Genomic DNA, 15,161 nt, shown 5'->3' with positions numbered 1-15,161 from the left:
TGTGTGTGTGTGTGTGTGTGTGTGTGTGTGTGTGTGTGTGTGTGTGTGTACGTAAATCCTTCTCAAACATTTGTTTTTCAAGACAAGGTTGCTCGCTGAACCTGGAGCACACAGATTTGGCTAGAACAGCTGGCTAGCAAACTGGACGAATCCTCCTGCCTCTGCATGCCCCAGCACTGGAATTACAAGTGTGCTCCACTGTGTGTGGCTTTTTACGGAAGGGCTGGGGAGCAGGACTCTGATCCCTGTGCTCACATAGCAAGCACTTTACCCACTGAGCAATCTCTCCCAGTCCCAGATGTGGCTCTTCCTTGGAGTGATCCTATTTGGAAAGGGTCTGAGCAATGGCCGGGGAGCCTGCCTCAGACGTGAGCCCTTTCTCTTCCAGACGCCGGTGGCTAAATTTCTGGGCCCTTACCTGCCTGTGGCTTGCCTCTGGGTCGTTAATTATCTCTCTACTGTGCTCTGAAAAGCTAGGGATGCTCAAGGCTGGACATGGGGCCCAGGGTTAGCCCTGGGCAGGGTGGCCAGCGCTGAAGACACCTGGCTAATCGTCACTGCACACTGCAGCACCTCCACAATCACCCCTAGAACTTCCGCAGTGCTTGAGTCTGGTAGGGACACCTAACTTGGTTCACAACATTAAAATCTATTAGATTTTTCCAGGGAGTGTCTCCGTAACCTGGACAATGGTGAACTCCCTGTACACATCATCAGCTGAATAATGTCAACACTGATAATGAGAAAAGTTTCATTTGGCATTCTAGGGTTCACAAAGATGTCTGCCATCTATACCTATCATTTATGAGTTACTGTCTTATCTGAAATACACAAACATTCCCATATGACTGTCAAAGATTGTACTATCTCATTTGCAATACAAACATGCTTGCACTTACAGGTCCTGGCTGACAGCCGGTGGAGGCCGGGGCCTGGCGATGCAGATGTCTCACGTGTACCCTTTGATGTGACACCTTTATCTCCAAACCCTTCCGGCTGTGCAAAGGGGCCTTCAAATGGGCGACAAGAGCCTGACACGGAGGCTTGGGAACCTGTGCTCAGCTCCCGTGAGATCTCAGATGGGCACCGGTATGTTTTCATTGTTCAAACAAACACAGGGCTTTGGATATAAACAGTCTTATGTTTAAGTGCTAGGATGGCCCTGAGCCTCTGAGGTGTGGCCTACAGCAGTTATTGCTAGACAACTTCAGTCTCTGAACAGGTCCGAAAACAGCACCTCTAGGGTAAAGGCATCGTGGAGGTAAAGAAACACAGCCAACATGGAGTCCTTGGCCAGTGCTCTGGCACAGCCTGGGGTCACCATGTACTAGCTGCATCATTACTGTTTTCAAGGTTTTTTTGAATGTGTTTTTATTTTGTATATGTGTGTGTGTGTGTGTGTGTTATCTACATGTATATCTATACACCACATGAATGCAGTGTCCAGGGAGGCCAGAGAAGGACATCAGATCTCCTGGAACTTTAGTGACTGACAGCTGTTACCCGCCATGCCATGTGGGTGCTGAATCCAGTCCTGATCTTGGGAAGTTACTTGGCCTCCAGGCCTCCAGCTGTGCCTCCCACTCCCACCACCCTCACTGGCACCCAGGAAATCATCAGACTCTACCCTTTCACTTCCCTTCAATGGTGTATATAGCTGGGAGTATATATGTATATGTGTATATATATATATATGTATATGTATATATATATGTATATGTATATATATATCTATATATGTATATAGAGGACATCTGGGAACACTGTCCTCTCCCTCCTTCCTCACCTTCCCTCTTTTTCTTATTGCTCCAAAATCAGGAGATTTCTTAGCATCTGCCCAAATACAGGTGCTCTTTGCTTTGACTGATTTCTCACACTTTTTAACAGAAGTCAAAAAGTTATAAAGTTTTCCATAATCACACAACTTTCCTTAAAAAAAAAAAAAAAAAACAAAAAACCTGTGAGAGCCAATAGGCTCATCACCCTGCGTCTGCTTCCCACACCATGTCCAGCCTTACCTGGGAATTTCTTACATTCTGTTGCAAGAGACAGAGAGCTTGCAGCCCAGCCCCACCTGACTGCCTGCCTCTCACCTGCAACTTGAAGGATCCTGGCGCTGGGAGAATCCCCTGCTTTGTCCTTTTGCACAGTCTGCTTCCCTGTGCCCTGTGGCCTGCAGTGAGTTTTCCCTCCTGACCCTGTTCTAGCCTCCTTACACTGAGCTTTCATAGAACACCTGTTATTTCTCCTTCCAAGCCTAGCCCCAAAGCCTCTTGAATTGCAGTCTAAACAAGAGCACCTGATTGCTAAAGCCTCACTGTTTCCCCCTGGGCAGAACTCAGAACTACATTTTGTTACAGGGAATTAGAGTGACCCGGATGCTCATTCACATGGTCTTTGTGCTTTTTGCTAACATGCCATTGGTTCTACTCCGTTACACTTGGTTTTGCACACCTGTGGCACATTCGTTTCGAGAACCATAGTTACCAGCACATACAGACCTGGATTCTCTAAATTCTAACAGGGCTATTCCGAAAGGGCAGATTTCAGAATGGGAGTTCAGCTGGGAACACGTGGCAGGCATGAGCTAGACACCTTAGCTGCCTTCACGGATCCTGCCCAGACCCTATGGGATACTGTCACTCACACACTGTGCTCTGGACTGTTAGGTAAGATGCCCAGGGTCACACAAACAGTCATTAGACAGTCCAGAGCCTGGAGACAGTATGGTGGCTGGAGTTAAAGACAGGGAAGCAAAGAGACCATATCAGTGCAGGGCCACGATCTAGCTCTAGGAACTAGTTTCTTCCAGGTGAGCTGCAGCAATGCAAAGACTAGGGTAACTGAGTGTGAGGATCATGAGAAATCAGGTAACAGTAAAAAGGTTTCTGAATATGCGGTGGCCAACTATTAATCCAAAATCAGACACGTAATGAATCCAAAGTGTACAGGGTGGCCCATGTTCATGGAAAATGGCAGAACTTCACGGCAGCCTTGCTTGTGAACACGGAACACTCTGCACTGCACGTGGCATCACACCAGGCAACACTGAAGAATGCAGCCGGAAACACCTCACCTCAAATGTCGAGACTACCTTGTGTCGTGAATGACAGTGCTCTTACCACACACACATGTTTTCTGTTCTCATAGAAGCACAGTATCTTGATTATGGAGCACCAAGACTTTCCTATCACATTCCTTAAGTGTGTTACATTATTGTAGCTTTAAATTGCATCATGTTGAATGCTTGTATTTATTATTTTTTAATAATTTACTCACTTTATATCCCAATTGTAGCCCCCCTCCCTTGTCTCTTCCCCATCCCCCATCCCTTAGTCCATAGAAAGGAGGAACCTTCCTCTCCTACCATCTGACCCCAGCCTATCAAGTCTCATCCTCTTCCTCTCTGGCCTGGCAAGGCTGACCTGGCAGAAGGAAGTGATCAAAGATCGGGCAACAGAGTTCATGTCAGAGACAGCCCCTGCTCCCCTTACTAGGGCACTCATGTGGAGACTGAGCTGCCCATAGGCTACATCTGAGCAGTGCATCTAGGTCCTCTCCATGTTTGGTTCTTGACTGATGCATCAATCTCTGCTGGCCCCACACCCAGATTTTTTGGCTTTGTTGGTCTCCTTGTGAAGCTCCTGACCCCTCCAGGTACTTCTGTCCTCTCACTCTTTCCTAAGAGTCCCTGCACTCTGCCCAAAGTTTGGCTGTGAGTCTCAGCATCTGCTTCGATCCCCTGCTAGGTGGAGTCTTTCAGAGGACATCTGTGGTAGGCTCCCATCCTGTTCTTTCTCTTCAACCGTTTCCAGTGTCTATTCTATTTGCCCTTCTGAATGAAAATTAAGCATCCTCACTAGGGTCCTCCTTGTGATTTAGCTTCTCTAGGTCTGTGGATTTTAGTATGGTTATCCTGTATTATATGGCTAATATCTGCTTATAAGTATATACCATGCATATTTTTCTGGTTCTGGATTACCTCACTCAGGATGATCTTTCCTAGTTCCATTTATTTGCCTACAAATTTTATGATTTCCTTGTTTTAATAGCTGAGTAGTATTCCACTGGGTAAATGTACCACAATTTCTGTATCCATTCTCAGTTGAGAGACATCTATATTGTTTCTAGATTCTGGCTATTAAAAATAAAGCTGCTATGAACATAGTTGAGCAAATGTCCTTGTTGTATGGTGGAGTATCTTTCAGGTATATGCCCAGAAGTGGTATAGCTGGGTCTTCAAGTAGCACTATTCTCAATTTTCTGAGAAAGCACCAGATTGATTTCCAAAGTATTTGTACAAGTTTGCATTCCCACCAGCAATGGAGGAGTGTTGCAAAAGGCCAAGTAACATATAATGACAAACCTATCAGAATCACACCTGACTTCTCAGCAGAGACCATAAGCCAGAAGGGCCTGGGCAGATGTCTTGCAAACCCTAAAAGACCACAGATGCTAGTCTAGACTACTATACCCAGCAAAACTTTCAATCACCATAGATGAAGAAAACAAGATATTCCATGACAGAGCCAAATTTAAACAAAAACTATGCACAAACCCATCCCTAGAAAAGATACTAGAAGAAAAACTCCCACACAAAGAAGTCAACTCCCCCCAAAAAATACCCACAGGAGATAAATAACTTCACTACAGCAAAACCAAAACCAAAAGTAGACAAACACACAAACACACTACCACAACCAACATCAAAATAAAAAATGCTAACAGTCACTGGTCATTAATATCTCTCAACATCAATGGACTCAATTCTCTAAAAACTAACAGAATGGATGTGTAAACAGGACCCATCATTCTTCTGCATACAAGAAACACACCTCAGCCACAAAGATAGACATTACCTGAGAGTAAAGGGCTCAGAAAGGTTTTCTAAGCAAATAGATCCAAGATTTCAACCAAAATTAATCAAAAGAGATGAAGAAGGACAATTTATACTCATCAAAGGAAAATTCCACCAAGATGACATCTCAATTCTGAACATCTATGCTCCAAATACAAAGGCACCCACATTTGTAAGAGAAACATTAGTAAAACTTGTACCACACATTGGTCCCCACACACTAATAGTGGAAGACTTCAACACTCCACTCTCACCAAAGGACAGTTCAACAAAATAGAAACTAAACAGAGAAATAACGACGCTAACAGACTTCATGAATAAAATGGACCAAACAGACATCTACAGAACTTTCACCCAAACACAAAAGAGTATACCTTCTTCTCAGCACACTCACAGACTCTTCTCCAAAACTGACCATATAGACAGTCACAAAGCAAGCCTCAAGAAGTACAAGAAGGTACAAGAAGACTGAAATAATCCCTTGTATTCTATCAGACTACCATGGGCTAAAGCTGAGCCTCAAGAACAACAGAAATAGCAAAAAGCCTACACACTCATGGAAACTGAACAACTTGCTACTCAATGATAACTGTGTCAGGGAAGAAATAAAGAAATTAAAGACTTCCTAGAATTCAATAAAAATGAAGACACAACATACCAAAACTTATGGGATACAATGAAAGCAGTGCTAAGAGGAAAGTTCATAGCATTAAGTACCTTCATAAAGAAATTGGAGGCATCTCATACAAGCAACTTAATGGCACACCTGAAAGCCCTAGAAAAAAAGAGGCACACACACCCAAGAGGAGTAGACGGCTGGAAATAATCAAACTCAGGGCCAAAGTGAATAAATTGTAAACTAAGAGAACAATTCAAACAATCAGTAAAAACAAGATCTGGTTCTTTGAGAATGCTTGTTTTTAAAAATTGGTATTTGGGGCTGGTAAGATGGCTCAGGAGGTCAAGGTGCGTGCTGCTGAGGGAGGCTGACCACCTGAGTTCAGTCCTCTGGATCCACATAGTAAAAATAATAAAAAAATAAAATAAAATAAGTTAAAAAAAACTGATGCCAAAACTTGTTTTCTGATCTACACACACACACACACACACACACGCACACACGCACACACACAAACAAACACACATACAGGTACAAGCTCAGCATGAAAACAAAAGGAGATCATTTAAGGAAGGAAAGGAGGGAAACAAGCTACCTGACAGTATCACATGACCTCATCCACCTATGGAAGGAAGATGTCACCTTCTGTACACACATTATTCTTAGTAAAAGAAACAGGACTGTTCCTGCATCCTTTGTTCATTTCATTTTGTTCAGCCATTCACTGTCCACAAAGCTCACAACCAGAGACTAAGAATAACACATCTGTTGCTCCCCTACCCTAGCCAGGCCCTGCCTGTCACCCCTAGTCAAGGCACTGCAGTCCCTAGGAGTTTCTTGCCAGGCACACTTAGAAGACAGTGTCATCTTCAGGTGACATCTCTGCTCCCACACCACTGGACCTTTCAGAGCTCGCTGTTCCATTCAGGCCCGGGAGGTCTAGATCCACCAAAGCAGTTTGTGATTTCCTGCATGGCAGTCTGGAAGCCTGCGGCTCTTCTCCCCTCTGAGCCAGCCTTGGAGTCAGCAGGAAGCAGGTCACGGAGCTGCGTGCACTCCTTCCTCCTGGAGATGCCTCCACGTGTGAGATAACGGGCTGATCATTACATCCACAAGGTACACCTCCAGGTTAGCTGGTCCCAGTCCAAGCTATCGACCTGAAGGTGGGGTACAATAATCCCTCTGGAGAAGTTTGGAGAAAGGGGTACAGACTTACTTCCAAAGCATTTGCAGACAATGCCCCGCCCCCTTGCGAGGATGCTGGAAGCATCAGCAGACCTTCCAGGGTGGGACAAAAAGGACCTGCCCGCATTCCTGAAACCACCAGTGTGAGACAGAGGAGCATGCCAGCCTGAGCTGACTGCACATGCTGCCTAATGACCTGACTTAGCAACAGAGAGTCAAGCGCTCAGGCGTGCAACCTCAGGCAAGCAACTACTGTTCCATAAATACTGCACAATACTCCATGGCAAATATCTGGAAACGTCCACATTTGACCTCCTATAATAAATTTCCTAGATAAACTAGGTCTGCTTTCCATATCATTTAGCCTGAATTGAAGTATGGGGGGGGGGGGTGGGAAGCCCTCAATTAAAAATAAATTCTTTTAAACGTTTTATTGTTTATCCTTATGTGTCTAGGTGTTTTGACTGCATGTATGTCTGTGTACCACATGCTCACAGAGCCAGAAGAAGGTGCTGGAGCCCCTGAAACTGGAGTTACAGAAGGTCGTGAGCCACCACGGGGATGCTGGGAATTGAACTCAGGTCCTCTAGAGCCAGTGCACTTAACTGCTGAGCCATCTTCCCAAACCCCAGATTCACAAATTTTAATGGCATCGAAGTCCATATGAAGATGGTCATAATGACTTCCCTGAAACATGTGACAGTTCAATACGTATACACCCTGATGACGGACACATTTAGACTGAATTTCTAAGACCACTGGGATCCACTCCCCATAAAAAGTACAGGCAAGTAGAGGCAATGGGATTTGTTTTTTCAATGTAAGTCTAAGGGATGACAAAGCCGTTTCCAGCCTGTGTGTGAGGAGAGGAAGGAGGAAATGGCCTTAACTGAAGTACAGATGACCAAATCCTACTACAAATGTAAGCTCAGAGAAAACAAAGCCGCGTGATAGTCACACACGAAGGCTAAGTCTCATATACAAGTACAATGCCATGATGGTGTGCTATGCTGTGGTGTGGCCTTTAGTCCCAGAACTCAGGAGGCAGAGGCAGGTGAACCTCTGAGTTCAAGGCCAGCCTGATCGATGGAGCTAGTTCCAAGACATGCAGGCCTACCCAGAGAAACTCTGTCTTGGGGGACGGGGTGGACTTCACATTCCTCAGGAAACCCATGCTGTGGGAAGCCAAAGGCATAAGCCTGAAGCCATGAGAGGTGGAGCTCATCTCCCGGGAAGACACTGCAGCCCTGTAAACTTAGCAGACCACTTGACAAACTGGAGCCAAGAATCTGATGGGTCAATGGCGGAAATAAAGGGGAGACACACATCTTAGCTCTATTTAAAACCTGAACCTTATGCCAAGACCTGAAGATTGTTTGTTGGGGGGTGGGGCACAGGACCTTTTGATTGTTGTTCCTTTTCCCAGTGTGTGCACTGTCATATTAGGGAGAAAGGCACTGCCAGAACCCAGACTCTGACCCTAACAACTTCCAAAGCATCTCCACTCTGATGTCTAAGCCAGCGGTGGTTTCCTGATTGCACGGAAACTGAGAGTCACACTGGGGCCTTTCAGTTCAGTGGGTGTTTGGAAATCCAGACAAAGTGCATGAGAGGGGAAAGGATCCCACCATCTCAAGACTTTGTCTTCATGCCAAGCTAAAGGTTCCCTGGGCTTCTGGCATAATTTCTTTGAAATTTATGACTCTGTCCTCTAGGGGGTAGCACTGACCTCATTAGGACTACAGCTAATTCCTCTGAGGTGCAAAGCTGGAAAGGTTACAGGTAAGCAGTATATTTTGATCCCTTTCCCATCACTGGTTTCTTGGGAACAGGAAGGGTACAGGACACATCTCTGAGTCACTACATGGCGATCAATACAGACACACACCCTAGAAACGCCTGTTGTCTGAACCACCTCCCACCCCTACCCCCACCCCCACAAGGCTCTGACGTCCTTTTCTTTCTTTTTTAATCTGATGTCCTTTTCAACCCATAGCAAGTACTTTCTAATTTCCTCTTCATCTGAAGCACAAGGAAGAGACCTCAGCAATCACTCGGAGGCTGTTTCAGCACCTGCCTTTTCTACCATGACCCTGCCAGCACCAGCTGTGTGGCTGCAGACCAGAGCACTGTCTGAGAAACGGCAAGCTCCCTCCCCAACCGCTCTGCCTGCAGGCTGCTGTGGTTTGTTAATGTCACACTCAGAGAAAGAACACACGTAAAGCAAAACCCCAGTTATTCAGAGATAACCACAGAGTTCAGATGCTACTGCGCGTAAACTGGGGGCAGCGGGATGGGAGGGGGGCTGGGGGTGTAGCATCCATGCAAAGCCACTAGAGCAGCAAGCAGCCCAGGCTTGTTGAAGATCCCCGTCTCTGGGGATGTTGTAGGATACTGCGACCCATCAGTCATGCCTTCCTGGTTCTGACCCTCTTCTCCTTGACTGTCCTGGCTTCATTACCTTCATTGGGAGGAGGTGAGGATCCAGCGAGCAGGCCACCCAGCTGACAGGCTGAAGAAGGGATCGATGGATCGATCAGGAATGAGAAAAACTGGAACCACGCTTAGCCCATCTTTCTGACAGGCTGGGCCAGTCTCCAGGGAGCTCAGAGCCTCCAGAGCATGGCCGTTGCCAACTTGTCATGGACAAGTCATCAGAGCTGTGGGCAGGATGGCTCAACACCTTAGCTCCTCACAGCCTCCACTTCCGGGCCCTCACTTCCTTCCTTCACCATGCATTGTAGAAAAAAAAAATTAAAAGAAGAAGAAGACTCAAGACAGCAAGACAGCCAGAAACCGCTCACCTCCTAACTTCAGGATGAATCCCTTTCTTTTGTTTCTTCCAGGACCCAGTTGACACAATGCCTGCCACTCCAATGCCACATTTACTGGGTAGCACTGCAGGTTTCTGCTGCCCTGTCCTAAAAGGATGTAACTCTTTCATCTTATCTCTCAAACCCAGCAGGGGCCTGGCATGCAGAGGTTGTTCAATATATGTTTATGTTTGGAGTCTTAAGGAGCAAAGAGGCAGTGAAACAAACTCTAAACGTGACAGATTGCAAAGAATAAGTTCTTTGGGAGCATGTCCTGGATTCTCAGAGATGTTTTTAACTTCGTCGTGGCCATTTTCACCAAGGCACATGGTGTCACTGATGACACCCTTAGAGAGTAAGAGGTGGAATTGTCAACCACACTTTTTTTTTTTTTCCTGCGAAGCACAGGATTGGTTAACTTAAACATCAAGCTGTAGAGCCAGAAAAATACCGGTTCTGATTCCAGTCCCATCTAGTCTGAGCTATGGATAGTGGTGAAACTTCGCTGGTGCCGTGTCCTTGTCTAATGTCACTGCTCACGAGGCTCTGGTTTGAATGCTTTGTCCCCCGCTGGTGATGCTGCTTTGGAAGGTTCTGGAACCTTTTAGCTGAGAGGCTTAACTGACAGGTGTAGGGTGATAGGGCTGGCCAAGGCTCTCTGCTTCCTGGGATGATGGCAGCAAGCCATGCCACAGGCTCCCACCACCAAGGACAGAAGCCTTGGAAAAGCCTCCTACATGCCTTCCCCCACAAGGAGCCAAAATAGATCCTTCTGCCTTGATGTTACTTCTCTTCAGGTGTTTGATTCCAGCAAAGAGAAAAGAAACTAACATGTAATTCTTCAAACGCTACTTTGTAACTATTTTATTTGGGGTTCCTTATTCCTCTACCTCTCTTCCAACCCCACAACCCTAGGTAGGAGAGAAAGAAGGTTAGAAGGGACTTAGTTCCTTCAGCTTAGGGTCGTCTGTCTTTGTAGTAAGGAGTATCTAGCGTCCAGCAAACCAGCAAAGGCAGCAGCGCCTTCTTTCTCTTTGTTGGAGCAGTCTTTCCTCTCGTGATATGATATTTATACTCTCTCCAAGTGCTTATAATTAAACTTACTGCAACTGGCAAAGACCACACCCCTCTACGAGGCAACTGTCATCTGTGGACAAACTAAAAGCTGCCCCATATCTCACTCTTGGGATTCAAACAAAAACACACTTACATAACATCACTGAGTTTTTAAAGAAACCAAAACTTCCACGACATGGCTCTACCCATTTTTATTGCTGGTTACTAAGCCACAACCCGGACAATGCTAGAACAACCATACAGTAGCATCTCAGAACATAAACCAAGCTCCAGATTTAAGACAAAGGAAGAGATGACTTAGCTAGTCAAATGGGGTAGAGTCTCATTGATAGAGAAGCTAGTCTTCCCCCTTTGGGGCTGAACACATCAGCTTCCTTGGCTCTCACTTTCCATTGTGGATGACATAAGCTTAATTTTCCTTCTTAATCTCAATGCGATACCAACAGGCTGGAAGATGTCAGTTGGAAGTAGGCTAATATTACCTACAGAGACAGCTGCTATTCAGCCCCACCAGCTGTTAGAGTGGTGTTAGAAGCCAGGTCCTGGGTCCTTTGGCTCTTGCAAAGGTAACTCAGAAATGTAAAACACTGTACATGTCCAGACACAATACGAAAAGGCAGTGAACTCAGGGCAGCATTACCTGTAACACTAAATGACTTAAAACACCCTGTCAGCCATACAGTGGGGTAAAACACGATGGGGAAGCTCAGTGGATGCAGCTCAGTTGGTAGAGTCCTTGCCGAAGGACGCACAAGCCCTGGGTTTGATGGCCAGTAAACTGGGCTGTAGGGATACACACTTGTAATCTCAGTGAACAAGGTCATTCTTGGCTACACAGTGAGTGCAAAGTCAGCCTGGGCTATATGAGACATTGTCTCAACAAATCAAAGAAAATAAAGAAGCCCCAATAGGAAGAAAGCAAGATGAGTTAAGTGGATCAAGGAAGTGTGGATAGTGTGCTATGATTACACAGTGAGGAAAACGAATGGAGCAAAGTGATATCTACCCGCAAACCCAGCAATAGGCAGGCTGAGGCAGGAGGACTATGAATTCGGTGCCACCCTGGGGTAAAGGCACCTGCTACTAGGCTTAATGAGTTTGATCCCCAGTACCCGTATGTTAAAGAAGAGAACTGGGCTCCACTCATGCACTGTCACACACATACACACTCACACACACACACACACACACTAACAAAAAACATTTTTAAAAAACAAGTCTGGAAGGATACATAAGAAACTACTGAAAATCTACTAGAAGCAGGTTAGGATGCGTAAATGAAGCAGGGACAATATTTCACTAAACACCTTCCGTAGTAACTTGATTTTCAACCACTGTGCCTGAGAATAAAAGAATGCTATGAAAAGAGCACACAGCCAGACTTCAGATGGCCTGGAGGCTTTAGCCGCACGCCCTTTTTACTGAGGACTTACCAAATGGTGGGGAGCAAAGTTGAGAGCAGAGAGGCTGAGGAGCAGCAGGTTGTTCAACATCTGCCATATGGAACTCTCCGGACTGCCTAGTAGGGTCTTGATTGAGCCCATTAGGTCTCTTCCCCCAGGAGTAAAGGACCCCTCCACAGCCTTCTAGGGGAGAGACTGCCTTCAGTTCTGCCATGACTCTGCCCCTCAAGACAGTAGGGAGCTCTGAGGTCTCCAGAGCCAGGCAGATAGCATTTCCAAGAGTTCCCTCAACATTTAAGGTTGCTGCCTTGTTCTTTTCTGTCACAGTCCCTGCCCCACTTGTCCTCTGACATGCAGAGGGACAGTTCCTCCTCTAGAGGATGGTATTTTGGGGTGCTCCCCCAAATCCCAGCTGTAGCACACCTCTGCAGAACAGGAGCAGGGGTCACATGCTCCTTCTGGTTCTTCCTTCTCCCCGATACTTCCAGGAAGCACAAACACACGTTTATCCCTAGTCTCTCCATATGTCCCTCTTCTTGCCACAGCGAACAAAGTAATGTCATTGGTCTGAATTTTTGACCTCAAAAAGAAGAGCTTCCAGTGTAATCCTAGTGATAACCCCAGCGTCCTGGAATGCAGTCTCATTTGGAAAGTAGGCTGCTGAGTGCAAAGTGTTAAGCTGGGGCTACACCGGAGTAGAAGGAGGCCGCTAAGTAAACAGGACTGTATTCTTATGAGTTGTCCCAGAAATAAAGAAAAAAAAAAAAAGACACGAGGATCCTAGAATGTCATGTGGGACAGAGAAAAATTAGAGCAATCTGGCTGCAAGCTAAGGGACACCTTAGCCTGTTACAGATGACCAATAAAACCACTAGCAGCTGGGGAGGGGCGGGGAGGAGCAGCCATACATCAGAGGGAGAGCAAGACCCTGGGAGACCCCTTGATTTTGCACTTCCAGCCACAGGCTCTCTCGGGGAGGGGGGGCGGACAGGACGGGTGTGTGGTAAACCACGCAGCTTGTATCTGTGTTACAACAGCCCAGGGAAAGTCAAGCTCACAGCCACCTCAGGTCTGGCACTGTCGTGTGCCCAGCAGAGATGGATGACAACACTGTGAAGGCAGACTCTATAGAGTCTTGACCAGTCAGACTGTGCTTCTGGAAATCATAATTGAATGCTGCCATTGTGGAGAATAGAAGAGAAACAAAACAGTTCACCCACTGCTCTGAAGGGGATTGACGTTCTGGTGGAATATTCCAGGAAGACATAAAATACAACATCATGAGGGGCAAATGAGTCTTAGCTCGTGGATTCTTGCCCTGCCATTGGAGGTCCCAGAAGCCACTCTTCAACTCTCTCCCGCCATGTTTTCCCCGGCATTCCACCTCCTATTGTCTCTTATTTTAGCTGCTCCCAAAACCAGTGTCTGCAGAGGCACACTCACCAGACCTTCTGGGTGTTCTTTGAAATGCCAAGCTGTCTGCCAAGTTCTGTATCCTGGGGACACCCTGTCTATGGCCATTCTCTGCTGTCCTTGGTCTAAGTCTCCCCAGAATCTTCCTACCAGCTCACTCTTTCTGGTGGAGGAGTGAGGGCTTGAGGGGCGGGGGGGATCACGACCCATTTGTAGCTCTAAGAGACTCTCTCAAGAAAACTGGAGAAGAAACAGGTAGTTCAGATGTATGCTTTAGAGTTGACAGGGATTTACAGATGAGAGAGAAAGAGGGAGAGAGGGAAGGAGGGAGGGAGGGAGAGAGGGAGGTGATCCCTTTATTGTCAGTCAGAGCACTCATTCAACCCAGCTTCTAGCATACCTGACATCCGGGAAGCCCAACATTTCCCAGGAACAGCCTTATACCCACGTGCACAGTTGCCTGGACTGAACAAGAGCTCGTTCTGAACACCAGGGCTCTCAACTCTGCTTCTCCCAGGGTCCTCCAGAGATGCTGTCCTGGGGAAGATGTGGCAGAGTCAAGCATCCAGCAGCGGTCCAGGCTGGGCTTGTGGACGAAGAGGGGCACGTCACCACTGCCCCGCCCTTGATAAGCATCAAGCCTCCTGAAAGGCAGCTGAGGTCAGTGCATGGCCTGTGGTAGGAGAGAGGAAAGGGTTTCTTGCTTTGACTTTGTGAATTTCACTATTGACTGTAGGGCAGAACAGACTTGAGCCTTTACTCTGAAACAAGCTTTGAGATAGACAGCTCTGCTTGCCTGAGCAATTCCAGCCATCCCTTCCTCTTTTCTCACACACTTTGGACTCATCACTCAGGGTGGCAACCTCATGGCCTGCCCCAGAGTCTCAGCCTATGAAAACAAACAAGAGCCTGGTTATCGACAAGGTGGGCTGAGCTCCTGACCTATTCATTTCCCAGCATGAGATATAAGACGGTTAGGGGTGGGGGAGTTCCAGGCACCATTCACCTGGCTCCTTCCTCTGATGGATGTTGTGCAGTCTCCTACATTAAGCAGGGTTTCTGCAGCCACATTGTGACCAAGAGGCAGAAGCATGAGGGCAGAACAGAAAGAACTTCAACCTGTGATGGTATCACTGAGTCACTGACCAGACACTGCTGTTCACCTTCCTCAGACTTCCTGCTGTCTGTGTAGTAACTATCACCATTTAAACTCGGCAAGGGTTGTTATAATGAAAGAAAATCCCAAATCATTCGATTTTACCAATGAAGATTCAGATGCTGAGGTGAAAACCTGCTAGCTCAGACAGGCAAGAGAAAGCACCTAGCTGACCTTCCTACTCAACCTATGACCCAGAGGAAAGAGCCAAAAGCCCAAAGCTTGCTAACTCAGCTGACGGCCCATGAGCAGAGACCTGTGAGCCCACCAGATAGCCCAGGAGGGAAAAGCCAAAAGCCCTTTCTTCTTCTCTATGCAGTTTTAATACCCTTCAACTCAAAGTCCCTCCTTACTGCTTTATTCCTGTCAGCTGGTTACTTGCTCTGCTCTTGACATACAGTAAACTTTATTGAATCCTATGTACAGAAAGCTCTTAGACTAAAGGTATGTGCTAAGGCTGAGCCACACCATAATCACCTGTTCACAACAAACAGAAAGTTCTTGGATTAAAGAACTTAGGGCTGAACCACACACTCACAGAGACACCCCCTAAAAAAAGAGGTGTTTACAGTTTACAATCTCAGGGTTCACAATGAGACCAAAAATCCTGTAACAGTTGAGTTCAGTTTTTGGGGTA

At 46.5% G+C, this 15,161-nt stretch overlaps 1 protein-coding gene across 1 annotated transcript in view; it reads right to left on the bottom strand.

Annotated features, from left to right (window-relative positions):
• Cracr2a (calcium release activated channel regulator 2A) overlaps positions 1-14,010 on the bottom strand; it is an 89,486-nt gene extending 75,476 nt beyond the window's left edge. The window contains exon 1 of the mRNA XM_055609469.1: positions 13,817-14,010. The gene's annotated coding sequence lies outside the window, so the exon portion shown is untranslated. The remainder of the gene's footprint in view (positions 1-13,816) is intronic.
• Between the last annotated feature and the right edge of the window lie 1,151 nt (positions 14,011-15,161).

Source organism: Psammomys obesus, unplaced genomic scaffold (assembly GCF_907164565.1).
Source record: "Psammomys obesus unplaced genomic scaffold, mPsaObe1.curated_primary_1811, whole genome shotgun sequence".
NCBI classification, from domain to species: Eukaryota; Metazoa; Chordata; class Mammalia; order Rodentia; family Muridae; genus Psammomys; species Psammomys obesus.
This window is presented reverse-complemented; position numbering and strand designations above follow the sequence as displayed.